Source organism: Salvelinus namaycush, chromosome 24 (genome assembly GCF_016432855.1).
Source record: "Salvelinus namaycush isolate Seneca chromosome 24, SaNama_1.0, whole genome shotgun sequence".
NCBI classification, from domain to species: Eukaryota; Metazoa; Chordata; class Actinopteri; order Salmoniformes; family Salmonidae; genus Salvelinus; species Salvelinus namaycush.
The window spans coordinates 27,594,105-27,611,883 of record NC_052330.1 but is presented as its reverse complement, the minus strand read 5'-3'; the positions used below and the strand labels follow the sequence as shown (position 1 = coordinate 27,611,883).

General features: G+C 44.7%; 1 pseudogene; it reads right to left on the bottom strand.

The window, feature by feature from the left end:
* The window catches only part of LOC120019377, a 48,881-nt pseudogene extending 35,635 nt beyond the window's left edge, over positions 1-13,246 (bottom strand).
* Positions 13,247-17,779: the final 4,533 nt, after the last annotated feature.

Here is a 17,779-nt window from a genome sequence, read left to right as displayed (position 1 = left end):
TCTTATCTCTCTCTGTCACCTCTCTCTCTCTCTGCCATCTCTCTCTCTGTCGCCTCTCTCTCTCTGTTGCCTCTCTCTCTCTGTCGTCTCTCCTTCTGCCCTCTCTCTCTCTGTCGTCTCTCTCTCTCTTATCTCTCTCTGTCATCTCGCTCTCTCTCTCTGTCGTCTCTCTCTCTGTCATCTCTCTCTCTCTCTTTCTGTGTCGCCTCTCTCTCTCTCTGTCGTCTCTCTTTCTCTCTCTGTCGTCTCTCTTTCTCTCTCTGTCGTCTCTCTCTCTGTCGCCTCTCTCGCTCTCTCTCTCTGTCGTCTCTCTTTCTCTCTCTGTTGCCTCTCTCTCTGTTGTCTCTCCTTCTGTCCTCTCTCTCTCTCTGTTGTCTCTCTCTCAATTTCAATTCAATTCAATTTGCTTTATTGGCATGACGTAACAATGTACATACTGCCAAAGCTTATTTACAATACTCTCTCTATCTCTGTCATCTCTCTCTCTCTCTGTCATCTCTCTCTCAATTCAATTCAATTCAATTCAAGGGGCTTTATTGGCATGGGAAACATGTGTTAACATTGCCAAAGCAAGTGAGGTAGATATTATACAAAAGTGAAATAAACAATACAAATTAACAGTAAACATTACACATACAGAAGTTTCAAAACAATAAAGACATTACAAATGTTATATTATATATATACAGTGTTGTAACAATGTACAAATGGTTAAAGCACACAAGTTAAAATAAATAAGCATAAATATGGGTTGTATTTACAATGGTGTTTGTTCTTCACTGGTTGCCCTTTTCTTGTGGCAACAGGTCACAAATCTTGCTGCTGTGATGGCACACTGTGGAATTTCTCCCAGTAGATATGGGAGTTTATCAAAATTGGATTTGTTTTCAAATTCTTTGTGGATCTGTGTAATCTGAGGGAAATATGTCTCTCTAATATGGTCATACATTGGGCAGGAGGTTAGGAAGTGCAGCTCAGTTTCCACCTCATTTTCTCTGTCGTCTCTCTCTCTCTTTCTGTGTCGCCTCTCTCTCTCTCTCTGTCATCTCTCTTTCTCTCTCTGTTGTCTCTCTCTCTCTGTCGTCTCTCCTTCTGTCCTCTTTCTCTCTCTGTTGTCTCTCTCTCTTATCTCTCTCTATCATCTCTCTCTCTGCCATCTCTCTCTCTGTCGTCTCTCCTTCTGCCCTCTCTCTCTCTGTTGTCTCTCTCTCTTATCTCTCTCTGTCATCTCTCTCTCTCTCTGTCGTCTCTCTTTCTCTCTCTGTTGTCTCTCCTTCTGTCCTCTCTCTCTCTCTTTCTCTCTCTGTCATCTCTCTCTCTTATCTCTCTCTGTCATCTCTCTCTCTCTCTGTCGTCTCTCTCTCTCTTTCTGTGTCACCTCTCTCTCTCTCTGTCGTCTCTCTTTCTCTCTCTGTTGTCTCTCTCTCTCTGTCGTCTCTCCTTCTGTCCTCTCTCTCTGTCGTCTCTCTCTCTTATCTCTCTCTGTCATCTCGCCCTCTCTCTCTGTCGTCTGTTATCTTAATCTCTTTGTCATCTCTCTCTCTCTGTTGTCTCTCTCTCTGTCAGGCTTAAGCTACATCCCTGTCTCACCCCAAGCCCTGTGGAAAGAAATGTGTGTGTTTATTGACAATGTCAACAAACTTGTTGTTTGTGTACATGAATTTTATAATGTATTATGTTTTTCCCCCAACACCACTTTCCATAAATTTTTATAGCAGACCCTCATGCCAAATTGAGTCTAACGCTTTTTTGAAACCAACAAAGCATGAGAAGACTTAGCCTTTGTTTTGGTTTGTTTGTCAATTAGGGTGCGCAGGGTGAATATGTGGTCTGTCGTACGGTAATTTGGTAAAAAGCCAATTTGATTTTTGCTCAGTACATATTTTTCGCTGAGGAAATGTACAAGTCTGCTGTTGATGATAATGCAGAGGATTTTCCCAAGGTGGCTGTTGACGCATATCCCCCACTCCCGGTAGTTATTAGGGTCAAATTTGTATCCACTTCTGTGGATTGAGGTGATCAGTCCTTGGTTCCAATATTGGGAAATATGCCAGAGCTGTGGATGATGTTAAAGAGTTTAAGTTTAACCAGTTGGAATTTGTGGTCTGTATATTTTATAATTTCATGTCGGAAACCATCAACACCACAGGCCTTTTTGAGTTGGAGGGTTTGTATTTTGTCCAGTAGTTCATTCAATGTAATTGGAGAATCCAGTGGGTTCTGGTAGTCTTTAATAGCTGATTCTAAGATTTGTATTTGATCTTGTATATGTTTTTGCTGTTTGTTCTTTGTTATAGAGCCAAAAAGATTGGAGAAGTTATTTATCTATACATCTCCATTTTGGACAGATAACTTTTCGTGTTGTTGTTTGTTTAGTGTTTTCCAATTTTCCCAGAAGTGGTTAGATTTGATGGATTCTTCAATTACATTGAGCTGATTTCTGACGTGCTGTTCCTTCTTTTTCCGTAGTGTATTTCTGTATTGTTTTAGTGATTCACCATAGTGAAGGCGTAGGCTCAGATTTTCTGGGTCTCTATGTTTTTGGTTGGATAGGTTTCTCATTTTCTTTCTTAGGTTTGTGCATTCTTCATCAAACCAGGTGTCGTTGTTGTTCAATTTCTTAGGTTGTCTGCTTGAAATGTTTAGATTTGATAGGGAAGCTGAGAGGTCAAATATACTGTTAGGTTTTCTACTGCTGTCACGACTTCGACCGAGGCAGGCTCTCCTTCCCGTGCGGGTGGCGTTCGGCGGTCGTCGTCACCGGCCTATTAGCTGCCACTGATCTTTTTCTCCCCCTCCCTATGTGGTTATTGGGTTCACCTGTGGTGTATTAGGGTTAATTAGTTGGGCTTATTAGTCAGCCGGCCCGCACGTTTCTTTGTGCGGGATTGTTTGCTTGTAAGTAGTGGTGTTGATTGTGTGCTACGTGTTTTCTGGACTGTGTTCCTTTCCCCCCGTGTCTGGGGTTGGTTAGATAGTACACCCAGTGTGTTTATAGGGTGGACTAGATGGTCCGTGTTCATTAAAGAACATTTTGTATTTGGCACCTGCTGTTTCCTGCGTGTTGACTCCACACTCCGACACCCAGGCCTTACAACTGCCAAGTTTACACCTTCACTATTACAATGAAACCTTGTGTCCAGGAAATTCTCTAGAAGGGATTGCATTTTTGTTGCCTAATTGTTTTTGGTAGATTTCTACACTATTTTCCTTCCATCTATATGATTTCTTAATATTATTCAGCTCCTTTGGCTTTGATGCCTCATGATTGACTATTGCTCTTTTCAAGTAGTGTGATTTTGCTGTGATCTGATAGGGGTGTCAGTGGACTGACTGTGAACGCTCTAAGAGACTCTGGGTTGAGGTCAGTGATAAAGTAGTCTACAGTACTACTGCCAAGAGATGAGCTTTAGGTTTACCTACCATAGGAGTCCCCTCAAAGCTTACCATTGACACTTTACATACCCAGCGTCCGACAGAGCTGCAGGAGTTGTGGTCCGTTTTTGTTGGTTATGTTGTCGTAGTTGTGTCTAGGGGGGCATATGGGGGAGGGAATGCTGTCACCTCCAGGTAGGTGTTTGTCCCCCTGTGTGCTGAGGGTGTCGGGTTCTTGTCCAGTTCTGGCATTTAGGTCACCACAGACTAGTACATGTCCCTGGGCCTGGAAATGGTTGATCTCCCCCTCTAGGATGGAGAAGCTGTCATCGTTAAAGTACGAGGATTCTATTGGGGGGATATATGTAGCACACAGGAGGACATTTTTCTCTGTTGAGATCATTTCCTTATTACATTCTAGGCAGATGTAAAATGTTCCTGTTTTGACTAATTTAATAGAGTGGGTTAGGTCTGCTCTATACCAAATAAGCATACCCTCTGAGTCGCTTCCCTGTTTCACACCTGGGAGTTTGGTGGATGGGACTACCAGCTCTCTGTAACCTAGAGGACAACCAGTAGGGCCACCTCCTTTATACCATGTTTCTTGTAGGATGACAATGTCTGTATTTCCAATTTCTTTGAGGAAGTCTGGGTTCCTGCTCTTTAGGCCAAAGGCAAATGACCTCAGACCATGTATATTCCAGGGTGAGATAGTAAAAGCTTTGTGTTCCATAGTGTCTAGTGTTGTTTTTGTGAGTTCGCTCTCTGTCGTCTCTCTCTCTCGTCTCTCGTCTCTCGTCTCTAACTCTAACGTCTCCCTCTCAATCGTCTCTCTCTCTGTCGTCTCTCTATCGTCTCTCTGTCGTCTCTCCCTGTCGTCTCTCGCTCTCGTCTCTCTCTCTTTCTGTCATCTCTCGCTGTTTTCTCTCTCTGTCGTCTCTCAATTCAATTCAATTCAATTCAATTCAAGGGGCTTTATTGGCATGGGAAACATATGTTAACATTGCCAAAGCAAGTGAGGTAGATAATATACAAAAGTGAAATAAACAATAAAAATTAACAGTAAACACTCATTACAACGGTCATAGTATGTATATATACAGTGTTGTAGCAATGTACAAATGGTTAAAATAGTCTCTCTCTCTCTCTGTCGTCTCTCTCTGTTGTCTCTTTCTCTCTCGTCTCTCTCTCTGTCGTCTCTCTCTGTCGTCTCTCTCTCTGTCATCTCTCTCCCTCTGTCATCTCTCGTCTCTCTCTCGTCTATCTCTACCTCGTCTCTCTCTCTGTCGTCTCTCTCTCTGTCGTCTCTCTCCCTCTGTCATCTCTCTCTCGTCTCTCTCTCTGTCGTCTCTCTCTCTGTTGTCTCTCTCTGTCATCTCTCTCTCTCTGTCGTCTCTCTCCCTCTGTCATCTCTCTCTCTGTCGTCTCTCTCTCTGTCGTCTCTCTCCCTCTGTCGTCTCTCTCCCTCTGTCATCTCTCTCTCTCTCTCTCTCTCTCTGTCGTCTCTCTCTCTCTGTTGTCTCTCTCTGTCATCTCTCTCTCTCTGTCGTCTCTCTCCCTCTGTCATCTCTCTCTCTGTCGTCTCTCTCTCTGTCGTCTCTCTCCCTCTGTCATCTCTCTCTCTCTCTCTCTCTCTGTCGTCTCTCTCTCTCTGTTGTCTCTCTCTGTCATCTCTCTCTCTCTGTCGTCTCTCTCCCTCTGTCATCTCTCTCTCTGTCGTCTCTCTCTCTGTCGTCTCTCTCCCTCTGTCATCTCTCTCTCTCTCGCTCTCTCTGTCGTCTCTCTCTCTCTGTTGTCTCTCTCTGTCATCTCTCTCTCTCTCTGTCACTGACAGCCCTTCCTCATCCTCTCCTTTTCTGTCTCTGGTTGATATCATTAAGGTCTAGTGGTAATGCATATTCAACAACATCGGCCTCTACCACTAACCTCAGAGTTGTTATTTTTCCTTTTATTCGATCATGTAACAATGTCCAATGGACCTTGAGGACACTGTGGTCTAATTTGATTTGGAGATGGAGAGAGAGCGTGGATCAGCTTCAGCAAGTGCTAACACGTTTAACACAGATAGAGAGATAGCAAGAGAGTCATAGAGAGAGAGAGAGAAGATAAAGTAGTCTACAGTACCACTTCCAAGAGATGAGATATAGGTTTACCTACCATAGGAGTCCCCTCAAAGCCTACCAACTCTTTACATACCCAGCGTATGTAAAGAGTGTTTGCTGATGATCTGGTGCTTCTGTCACCAACCAAGGAGGGCATACAGCAGCACCTAGATATTCTGCACAGATTCTGCCAGACCTGGGCCCTGACAGTAAATCTCTGTAAGACCAAAATAATGGTGTTCCAAAAAAGGTCCAGTCGACAGGACCACAAGTACAAATTCCATCTAGACACCGTTGCCCTAGAGCACACAAAAAACTATACATACCTTGGCCTAAACATCAGCGCCACAGGTAACTTCCACAAAGCTGTGAACGATCTGAGAGACAAGGCAAGAAGGGCCTTCTATGCCATCAAAAAGAACATAAAATTCAACATACTAATTAGGTATGTGGCTAAAACCTCTTGAATCAGTTATAGAACCCATTGCCCTTTATGGTTGTGAGGTCTGGGGTCTGCTCACCAACCAAGAATTCACAAAATGGGACAAACACCAAATTGAGATTCTGCATGCAGAATTCTGCAAAAATATCCTCTGTGTACAACGTAGAACACCAAATAATGCATGCAGAGCAGAATTAGGCCAATACCCGCTAATTATCAAAATCCAGAAAGGAGCCGTTAAATTCTACAACCACCTAAAAGGACGCGATTCCCAAACCATCCGTAACAAAGCCATCACCTACAGAGAGATGAACCTGGAGAAGAGTCCCCTAAGCAAGCTGGTCCTGGGGCTCTGTTCACAAACACAAACACACCCCACAGATCCCCAGGACAGCAACACAATTAGACCCAACCAAATCATGAGAAAACAAAAAGATAATTACTTGACACATTGGAAAGAATTAACAAAAAAACAGAGCCAACTAGAATGCTATTTGGCCCTAAACAGAGAGTACACAGTGGCAGAATACCTGACCACTGTCACTGACCCAAACTTAAGGAAAGCTTTGACTATGTACAGACTCAGTGAGCATAGCCTTGCTATTGAGAAAGGCCGCCATAGGCAGACCTGGCTCTCAAGAGAAGACAGGTTATGTGCACACTTCCCACAAAATGAGGTGGAAACTGAGCTGCACTTCCTGACCTCCTGCCCAATGTATGACCATATTAGAGACACATATTTCCCTCAGATTCCACAGATCCACAAAGAATTCGAAAACAAACCCGATTTTGATAAACTCCCATATCTACTAGGTGAAATACCACCGTGTGCCATCACTGCAGCAAGATTTGTGACCTGTTGTCACAAGAAAAGGTTAACCAGAGAAGAACAAACATCATTGTAAATACAACCCATATTTATGTTTATTTATTTTCCCTTTTGTACTTTAACCATTTGTACATCGTTACAACACTGTATATATACATAACATGACATTTGTAATGTCTTTATTCTTTTGAAACTTCTGTCAGTGTCACTTTTGTATATTATCTACCTCACTTGCTTTGGCAATGTTAACATATGTTTAGAGAGAGAGAGAGAGAGAGAGAGAGAGAGAGAGAGAGAGAGAGAGAGAGAGAGAGAGAGAGAGAGAGAGAGAGAGAGAGAAATATAAGAGCTCACACAATTTATTTTCTTGTTATTTATTGTCAGATTGAAATCTGGCAAAATATACAATTGTAAAGCAAGCTATGATGGCCATGGTGGTATTTATATAAGCAAGGTAAATATACACGGCTGCCATTTTGCTTCATTCTGGGCTGTAAGACAAGAGCTCCCTAGAAGTTTCTATTCACCGCAATATAAACAACCACTTTTTCCCCAGTAAAGTTAGCCAAACAGTGCCCTCTGCTGGTTCAGAGGAAGAACTGTGTATTGCATTGGAAACCATTACCTCTCAAACAGCCTGACTGTCCCAGTCAATTACAGGCACATGGATGACTAACAAAGGATGAAACAGGCACATTACAGAACCAGTCAGGCAGTGACATCAACCATGTGGGATGCCATTCACAGGCTTATGGAGATGTGTGTGTCTTAACAAGGTTTGTGTGTGTGTGTGTGTGTGTGTGTATGTGTGTGTGTGTGTGTGTGCGTGTGTGTGCAGTGCTTGTGGGTACCTGCAGAGTGAGACCTGCTGCCCAGCATGTCTGACAGATGGGGATGGAGAGACGAAGAGGAGGGGAGAGAGGAGATATTGACACATGTCAACCACCAGCCTGCAGCCCAGATCTATATCCTCAGCATATTTTACGTCATTGGGCTCTACCTCTAGCTCAGATCAGTAGAACTCTAAAGCTGTCTGGAGGAGAAGAAGCTGTCTGGAAGAGAGGAAGCTGTCTGGAGGAGAGGAAGCTGTCTGGAGGAGGGGAAGCTGTCTGGAAGAAAGGAAGCTGTCTGGAAGAGTGGAAGCTGTCTGGAAGAGAAGGAGCTACAGGTCTGGAAGAGAGGAAGCTGTCTGGAAGAGTGGAAGCTGTCTGGAGGAAAGGAAGCTGTCTGGAAGAGAGGAAGCTGTCTGGAAGAGTGGAAGCTGTCTGGAAGAGAGGGAGCTACAGGTCTGGTAGAGAGGAAGCTGTCTGGAAGAGTGGAAGCTGTCTGGAGGAAAGGAAGCTGTCTGGAAGAGAGGAAGCTGTCTGGAAGAGTGGAAGCTGTCTGGAGGAGAGGAAGCTGTCTGGAAGAGAGGAAGCTGTCTGGAAGAGTGGAAGCTGTCTGGAGGAGAGGAAGCTGTGTGGAGGAGAGGAAGCTGTCTGGAAGAGTGGAAGCTGTCTGGAGGAGAGGAAGCTGTCTGGAAGAGTGGAAGCTGTCTGGAGGAGAGGAAGCTGTCTGGAGGAGAGGAAGCTATCTGGAAGAGTCAAAGCTGTCTGGAAGAGAAGAGGTTGTCTGGAAGAGGGAGCTACAGGTCTGGAAGAGAGGAAGCTGTCTGGAAGAGTGGAAGCTATCTGGAAGAGTGGAAGCTGTCTGGAAGAGTGGAAGCTATTTGGAAGAGTGGAAGCTGTCTGAAAGAGTGGAAGCTGTCTGGAAGAGTGGAAGCTGTCTGGAAGAGTGGAAGCTATTTGGAAGAGAGGAAGCTGTCTGGAAGAGTGGAAGCTGTCTGGAAGAGTGGAAGCTATCTGGAAGAGTGGAAGCTGTCTGGAAGAGTGGAAGCTATTTGGAAGAGTGGAAGCTGTCTGGAAGAGTGGAAGCTCTCTGGAGGAGAGGAAGCTGTCTGGATGAGAGGGAGCTACAGGTCTGGAAGAGAGGAAGCTGTCTGGAAGAGTGGAAGCTGTCTGGAAGAGAGGAAGCTGTCTGGAAGAGTGGAAGCTGTCTGGAGGAAAGGAAGCTGTCTGGAAGAGTGGAAGCTGTCTGGAGGAGAGGAAGCTGTGTGGAGGAGAGGAAGCTGTCTGGAAGAGTGGAAGCTGTCTGGAGGAGAGGAAACTGTCTGGAAGAGTGGAAGTTATCTGGAAGAGTGGAAGCTCTCTGGAAGAGAGGAGGCTGTCTGGAAGAGAGAGAGAGAGCTATCTGGAGGAGAGGAAGCTGCCTGGAAGAGTGGAAGCTGTCTGGAGGAGAGGAAGCTGTCTGGAAGAGTGGAAGTTATCTGGAAGAGTGGAAGCTCTCTGGAAGAGAGGAGGCTGTCTGGAAGAGAGAGAGAGAGCTATCTGGAGGAGAGGAAGCTGTCTGGAAGAGTGGAAGCTGTCTGGAAGAGTGGAAGCTCTCTGGAGGAGAGGAAGCTGTCTGGAGGAGAGGAAGCTGTCTGGAGGAGTGGAAGCTATCTGGAAGAGTCGAAGCTGTCTGGAAGAGAGGAGGCTGTCTGGAAGAGGGAGCTACAGGTCTGGAAGAGAGGAAGCTGTCTGGAAGAGTGGAAGCTGTCTGGAAGAGTGGAAGCTGTCTGGAAGAGTGGAATTTATCTGGAAGAGTGGAAGCTGTCTGGAAGGGTGGAAGCTGTCTGGAGGAGAGGAAGCTGTATGGGAGTGTGGAAGCTGTCTGGAGGAGAGGAAGCTGTCTGGAAGAGTGGAAGCTGTCTGGAAGAGTAGAAGCTATCTGGAGGAGAGGAAGCTGTCTGGAAGAGTAGAAGCTGTCTGGTGAAGAGGAAGCTAAGTGGAAGCTGTCTGGAGGAGAGGAAGCTGTATGGAAGAGTAGAAGCTGTCTGCTGAAGAGGAAGCTAAGTGGAAGATGTCTGGAAGAGTGGAAGCTGTCTGGAGGAGAGGAAGCTGTATGGAAGAGGAGGAAACTAGGCACCGCTCATCACCTGGCCAATACTATCCCTACGGCGAAGCATGGTGGTGGCAGCATCATGCTGTGGGGATATTTTTCAGGAGGAGGGACTGGGAGACTAGTCAGAATTGAGGGAAAGATGAACAGAGCAAAGTACAGAGAGATCCTTGATGACAACCTGCTCCAGAGCACTCAGGACCTCGGACTGGGGCGAAGGTTCACCTTCCAACAGGACAACGGCCTTAAGCACACAGGCAAGATCCAGTGGCCCAGGCAGAACCCGGACTTGAACTTTATAGAACATCTCTGGAGAGACCTGAAAATAGCTGTGCAGCGACGCTCCCCATCCAACCTGACAGAGCTTGAGAGGATCTGCAGAGGAGAATGGGAGAAACTCCCCAAATACAGCTGTGCCAAGTTTGTAGTGTCATACCCAAGAAGACTCGAGGCTGTAATCACTGCCAAAGGTGCTTCAACAAAGTACTGAGTAAAGGGTCTGAATACTTGTAATTTTTAATACATTTGCATGGGGTATTGTGTGTAGATTTATGAGAGAAAAAAACGATTTAATCCATTTCAGAACAAGGCTTTAATGTAACAAAATGTGGAAAAAGTCAAGGGGTCTGAATACTTTCCTAATGCATTGTATAAGCAGTCCTTCATGTCCACCTGGACCCCCTGACTAAAGGCCAGGCTCAGAGACTCCAGGTCCCCCGTCTTCACACAGTAGTTGATGTTGATTTAGACCCTCTCTAGCTCGTCCAGGCCGAGTTGTCCTCGATGGGGTGGCCTGGCGGGTGGTCGCGGTCGAACAACGTGACGTCAATGCAGTGCTGGTACGTCTGGATCATGAAGTAAGGCGGCCCGCCGTCGTCCCCCTGGTAAATAAGCTCAGGTGGGACAGTGCAGATAAGGGAGGGTGAATTTGGCCTTTCTCTTGCCCTTTTTACCTTTCTTCTTCTTGGGGGCATAGGTGGCGATGGTAAATGGTTTATGGAGGTATTTGCGGCCATTGAAGAAGTCATTGACGTTGACTAGTCTTCCTCTCCTCTTGTCGTAGGCCACTACCACCGCATGGAGCTGGTCTGGTTCCCCTGGGCCCTGGAGCTTCTGCAGCACGGACATAAACATCTTCTTGGAAACCGTCTCCGTGCATTCGGTTCCTGATTCATCAAAAAAGGCGTTCCGAAGGGCAGTCTCGTACTCGTGAGACCAATAGTGGAGAGTCAGAGCTCAGGGAGTGTTGGGATTGGACACACCGGGTTTGGAGTATTTCCTGTGTATCCTCTCTGCTTTCTTGAGTTCCTTCACCGCTGAATTGTAGCCATTGTCTTTGGCAATCTGACGGGGGAGAAGGCCCTCCTGGTTCTTCCGTTTGGGGTTACAACTTGGAGTTACAGACAATAAAGAATGAAACCCTTTAGTTAAATCATAAAAAGCCCACTGAAAACATTCCAAATGCTGGGAATTAAATGCATAAGAAACAGTGGCATATCACTGAAGACTATAAAAATATTTATAACAGATGTATTCACTGAGTATAACGTAAATGTGTTTGTTTGAAGGACCGTTTCACTCAGTGTTAATTAGTTATTAGTGAAGGTCTATACCTCTCTGTGCTAAGAATCCGCAGCAGTCAGGCAGCGTAGTGAAGAGGTGTGTCCCCCTCTGTCATCACTCCCATGTCATCTGAGTTCGCAGACAGCACCTGGATCACCTTCAGGACACTGGGATCACCTTCAGGACACCTGGATCACCTTCAGGACACCTGGATCACCTTCAGGACAGTTATAGTAACTGATGACGGTTGTATTCAAAACAACAGTTGACATATCGGGATGGTTTCCCAGACCAGAAAAAAGCCTTGTCCTGCTCAATGGAAAGACTCTATTTAAAGGGCTTTTCAGTCCAGGACTAGACTTAATCTGGGTCCAGGAAACCGGCCCATGGAGTATAGACATACAGTATATGTGGCCATGTGGTAATCAAACCCACAACTAGACATGGTTAGCCTTTACTGACAGACATCTGACGTTCAAATGCATTATTTAAGCAATAAGACCTGAGGAGGTGTGGTATATGTCCAATATACCATGGCTAAGGGCTGTTCTTAAGCACGATGCTACGAGGAGTGCCTGGACACAGCCCTTATCTGTGGTATATTGGCCATATACCACAAACCCTCAAGGTGCCTTATTACTATTATAAACTGGTTACCAACATAATTAGAACAGTAAGAAGTAATGTTTTGTCATACCCGTGGTATACCACAGCTTTCAGCCAATCAGCATTCAGGACTCGAACCTCCCGGTGTATAATACTGTATAACCCACCTCAAAGAATCCCCCCATGGCAGTGAAGTGTGTTCGCCCCCCTCAGTAGGATGGCTCTGATCAGCTCCACAGCCCCAGCCCTGGCTGCCTCCATCAACGCAGTGCGGCCTGTCAGTGCGGCCTGTCATGTGATGAATGGCATTAAGAAGATAGAATTCACACAGCAAAGTCTTAGTTACTTTATTCTATTCAACACAGGTATCTAGATTACTCAGAGAGTCAACAATTCAGGTACATTCAGGTAATTTACATTCCCAAATTTCAACAGTTCAATTTTAGGAATATAACCCTAGTTGAATCCAAAATGTCATACTTGTAACACTCCACCAAACTCTACCTCATAACACTAAAGTAGTGCACTACATAGGGAATAGGGTGTCCTTTCAGATTTGGCCTTTGATCTCCCAGAACCCCTCATGTCATGATCAGCTGCGTCAGGGTCGGCGCCCTGCACCAGGATGCAGAGGCACATGGCGGAGCAGTCAGTGGCGTGCTGGCCGGCCAGCAGGAACACGGGTGTCCCGGCAAGCGAGACGTTGTTGACATCGGCCATGCTGTGTAGGCCACCTGCAGGCAGCGCATGGGGGGAAGATGCAGCAGAGGAGCACACCGGGGAAAAGAGCCAAGAGACAGAGTCGGTGAGCCGATCAAATCGGATTACCCAGCAGGCCAGCAGGCTTTACAGAGCAGGGAGAGGATCCCTTCTGATCTGTAATTAGATGTCCACAATCATCCCCTCAAAAGAGCCCAGAGTCATTGACTGTAACTGAAGACTGGTCCGCACTGCAATTGAGGCTATTATCATAATTGGGTTTTAAGGAGTTTTGTATGAGTGTCATTGCGTTGGTTCCTTTGGAGTGGGTGAGTCGATTTGAGTCGCCTGAAACACTGATCTCATCATCATGTAAACAGAGAGAGCATGAGTCAAACAGGCAGGGCATTCAACAGCTCTTGGTATAAGAGCTACATACAGTAATATAGTAAGTAAACAAACCCTGTGGTTGATACATTTGTGGTTTAAAGGTCCATTTCTATCTACAGGTGGAAAATAAAGTCCTTATTCAGTGGCTGAATATTCTACTCCATTCTATGCCATTCCGTTCTATTTTATTCGGTGGAACGGATTATATCTCTAGCACACACAGCAGCATCACCTACTCTGTGGCCTGACTATCCTCTCCCCTTTCCCCTCAGCATTCATCAGGTTCATGTCAGCGTAGTTCTTAGCCAGCAAGGCAACCATGCCGTCGTGCCCCATCTCAGCAGCTAACATGACTGGGGTGCAGGAAGCTTACCATGTTTGTGTTGTTGGCCACAGCTGCCAGGTGAAGGATGCCAGTGCCCTCACGTGGCTGTGTCAGGTTGATGAGGTCCTTTACGCCCATGTCCACCATCTTCTCTATCTGGTGCTTTTCTCCCTCACTGACATTCTGGAGGAGAGGGTAGATCTGCAGCCGCTAGGTTATTGAAGTCTTCATCATCGGTCAGTGGGCCAGGCCAGTAGGGAGCTCTCCTTCTAAACCTGAGTAAAATACTGTCAAAAGTTTAAAATACTTTCAAGCATTTTTACAATGGAACAATGGAATAAAGACAAATTTCAAGCTAAAGCACACTCAAATAATAGACTACCTTCAAGTAAATGTATCTGTCCCAGGTGTGTCTTCTTGAGATGAAAATACATTATACTATCAATTCCCTCAACTCTTGTAGCCTACCTTGTGGCCATTATTCCTCGCTATTGTAAGCTGATGATGTGATTTCTATATACCTCATATCAAATCAAACACAAGTTTCGTTTAGGTTATTAAAAAAGAATCACATTTAAAAAAAACATGAAATGCACAATGCATTATGTGTCATGGTTCCTCCTGGCACCAGAGGGCAGCAGAGACCGCCCTAGAGACGTTTATTGGACTCCGGTGTGTCTTATTATTTCATGATTGTGTCCCTGTTAAAAGAGGTGTGTTTTCTGTGGTCCTTTGCAGAAGCTTGAATTGTTTACTGTGTGTGTGTGTGTGTGTGTGTGTGCGCGCGTGCGTGCGTGCGTGTGTGATTGTGTGTGTGTGTGTGTGTGTGTGTGTGTGTGTGTGTGTGTGTGTGTGTGTGTGTGTGTGTGTGTGTGTGTGTGTGTGTGTGTGTGTGTGTGTGATTGTGTGTGCGCGTTAGTTTCTTGAGTGAGTTTTTGAGACTTAGTGTTTGTTGTTTTCCCATTGTTACTGTGATCCTTCCGTTACCGTTTCTCAGTAAAGTATTATGTTTATCCTTATCCATTGATTCCTCATCTGGTCTCTTCTCTGCACCTGGGTCCAACCTCACCACGTCATATTATGTGAGGTGAATGCTGTAACAACACAGAATTTAAAAAATTAAGTCCCATGATGGTTGTGACTGCCCATTAATGCTTATCACTTAACCATAATTTATTCACATTACTTTACTTTAATAAAATATTTCAGTTGTTGTGTATATTACATTCATTTTACTTGATGAATTTATCATTTCATTTCAAGTCATCATCTCATCTCCATAGAGCTGCTGCCTGTGCTGTCTGACAAAATCACTATTTTGTAGTTCTTCAATGTAAATAAAACATACTTTTATGACTGGGGAATAGCAACTATCAATCACTTAGATAATATATTTTCAGGTAGAGATACCTTCCGAAGCATCAGCTGCTCTCCCGAACAAGTAGATGCGCAATGGATTATGTCATTGTAGTAAAATGTTGGCCTCCCTAATACATTGCACAGTTCAGGCTGGATCTGACTGATCTCTAGAGAAACTGTGCAATGTGAGCATTTATCTTACAGAAGAAGAAAAAATTTAATAAAATTCAGATAATTGAACCAAAAATGTACCGAAATTTCGTCTCAGCACTATTTGTTGACAAATCTAGTCATCATTAGGAGTGAAAATAATCAGTAATGGAGGGAATAGTTAGGACACTACTTTGTTCAAAGCACAACCTCTGAAAAAAATCCCCATAGCAACGGAATGTACAGGTAAACTCACTAGAGGACAGTCCGAGGCAATATTCACATAATAATAATGTAACGGTTTTCTTCCTGGGATGAAGGAGAGGACCAAAATGCAGCGCGGCTAGTGTTCAACATGATTTAATAAAGAAGAGACAATAACGTGAACACTATACAAAATAACAAATGTGAAAACCGAGACAGTCCTATCTGGTGCAGAACACAAAGACAGAAGACAACCACCCACAATCCCCAACACAAAACAAGCCACCTATATATGATTCTCAATCAGGGACAACGATTGACAGCTGCCTCTGATTGAGAACCATATCAGGCTGAACACAGAAACAGACAAACTAGACACACAACATAGAATTCCCACCCAGCTCACGTCCTGACCAACACTAAACAAGCAAAACACATAAGAACTATGGTCAGGACGTGACAAATAAGGAATCCCTTTCAACCACGCCCAGAAATTGGGGAAAAACAAACATTATTTCATATTGACCCCCAGTGTAAAAGAGCCAACTTTCTCGTAGATTTTTTAAAATACAGAAATAACTAAACATGCCGAAAAGCTGCTGTTTTGTTCAATGTAGATGGAACGGTTCGCAATGCTCCCACATAGGGAAATAGACACTGCGAGAAGAGCCATGTGGCTTCAGACTATTTCTCAGCGTGGGAGAGTGGGAAATTGTGGGGAGCTGGTGTCCAAGTAGGCTACACATGTAGCTAGCTATGTGTGTGGAAAAAAAGTCATCACACGTAAGACATTTAACTTGTTTAGTATGGTCCGTTTGTAACTCCATTCACTACTTGTAGCTGTATAGTCAATTTGTTAAGTTGTTGGTCTTGGCTAGCTTAATGTTCCGGTCGGTAGCTAGCTAGCACTCACTCACTCACTCGCTCAGGTGGCTGCTGGCATCGTCATGAAAAGGTCCTCAGGGAAGCCCTATATTATTATGTTTTTCTAAGTAGTGAGAACGCTTGGGAGCAGGCAATGTTCAAAATAAATGGTAGGCCAGCAGCATACCACCCTGTATCCCACTGCTGGCTTGCTTCTGAAGCTAAACAGTGTTAGTCCTGGTCAGTCCCTGGATGGGAGACCAGATTCTGCTGGAAGTGGTGTTGGAGGGCCATTAGGAGGCACTCTTTCCTCTGGTCTAAAATAAGATTCCAATGCAGTGATTGGGGACATGCCCTGTGTAGGGTGCTGTCTTTCAGATGGGATGTTAAATGGGTGTTCTGACTCCCTGTAGTTAAGGGTTATAACACCCTTAGTGTAAAGGTGTTAACCCTGGTGTCCTGGATAAATTCCCAATCTGGCCCTCATACCATCATCGCCACCTAATCATCCCTAACTTCTAATTGGCTCATTCATGCCTCCTCACTAAGTATTCACCTGGTCAATGCTGTAAATGAGAATGAGTTCTCAGTCAACTTACTTGGTAAAATAAGGGTTAAAAAAAAGTATTTAGACATGTTGTCTTTTTCTTAAATGTAGTTTTGTACTTGACTAAAACAAGCAGACAACAAGAAAATTGTGTTTGAAAAAGGTCAAGTTTTTGCTATGAGCCAATGGGGTAACCTAATGTAGGTAGCCACAGGTGGCCGAGACGTTCTATCTAATACCTACTGGGAGTATGGGCCACAACCTTGAGGAATAACTTCAAGCATCTTTAGTGCTGGCACGCAATGCAAATTCAATCTTACTCAATGGCTATGTTCTTAAGTGGGTAGAATTAAGGTTTCACTTCACTGACGCTGCAAATATCAGTTTATACGGTCTATGTTAGTGACTTTGTGGTTGAGTGACAGGGGAGTGACAATCTTTAAAAAGGTAAAAACAATAGGCCACAATGTGCCTGGGAAGGATTTAGATTAGACTGCATGAATAAACGAGGATGAATATTGCTCCCTCCTTCAAAATCCAAAGGTAGTCTCTAAATCTTCAGACTGGTTCTCAGCACAGTCAATTAGAGCTATCATATATTTATGGACGCAAGATGTCACTAGTGCAACACAACACTTTACTGTAAAGACAACTAAGTTCATGGTCAAGTGTGAGTCATTGTGGCCTGGACAGAAACAGTTTTGACAGCCTATTGTAGCCTACTGGTAAAATATCAAATATACAGGCTAAAACTTGAATTATTTTTAGACCACAGATTAAGTTTTCACACAAAAGTGGGTGGAAGGAGGTGTGTCCCATATAAAGACGAAGTAGTATTGTGAATAATATAGTTGCGGTCCAGATTAATCATTGTCAGACTCTTCCTCTTTATGCAGATTCCTATGTGACCTCTGAGTTACTTCAAGATTGAGATTCATAGTAATATTTATTGTTTATCTGCATCGGTTGTGTCATTATTCATTGGAACAGAATGAGAAAGGGAAGTGGAGAATACACAGGATATTGTCACACAGAAGTCTGATGCAAGGCCAGACCAGCTGTTGTCTCTGAGCAACTCTCTCACTATGTCTCTTAGAAAGACCTTCTTGACCCTAACCAGTCAGGCTTCAAGATGGGTCACTCAACCAAGACTGCTGTTCTCTGTGTCAAGGAGGCTCTCCACACTGCCAAAGCTGACTCTCTCCTCTGTTCTCATCCTCCTAGACCTATCATCTGCCTTCGACACCGTGAACCATCAGATCATCCTCTACACCCTATCAGGTTTGTGCGTCTCAGGCTCTGCACACTCTTGGATTGCATCCTACCCGGCAGGCCGTTCCTGCCAGGTGACGTGGAGAGGATCTGTGTCTGCACCACATACTCTCACTACTGGTGTCCCCCACAG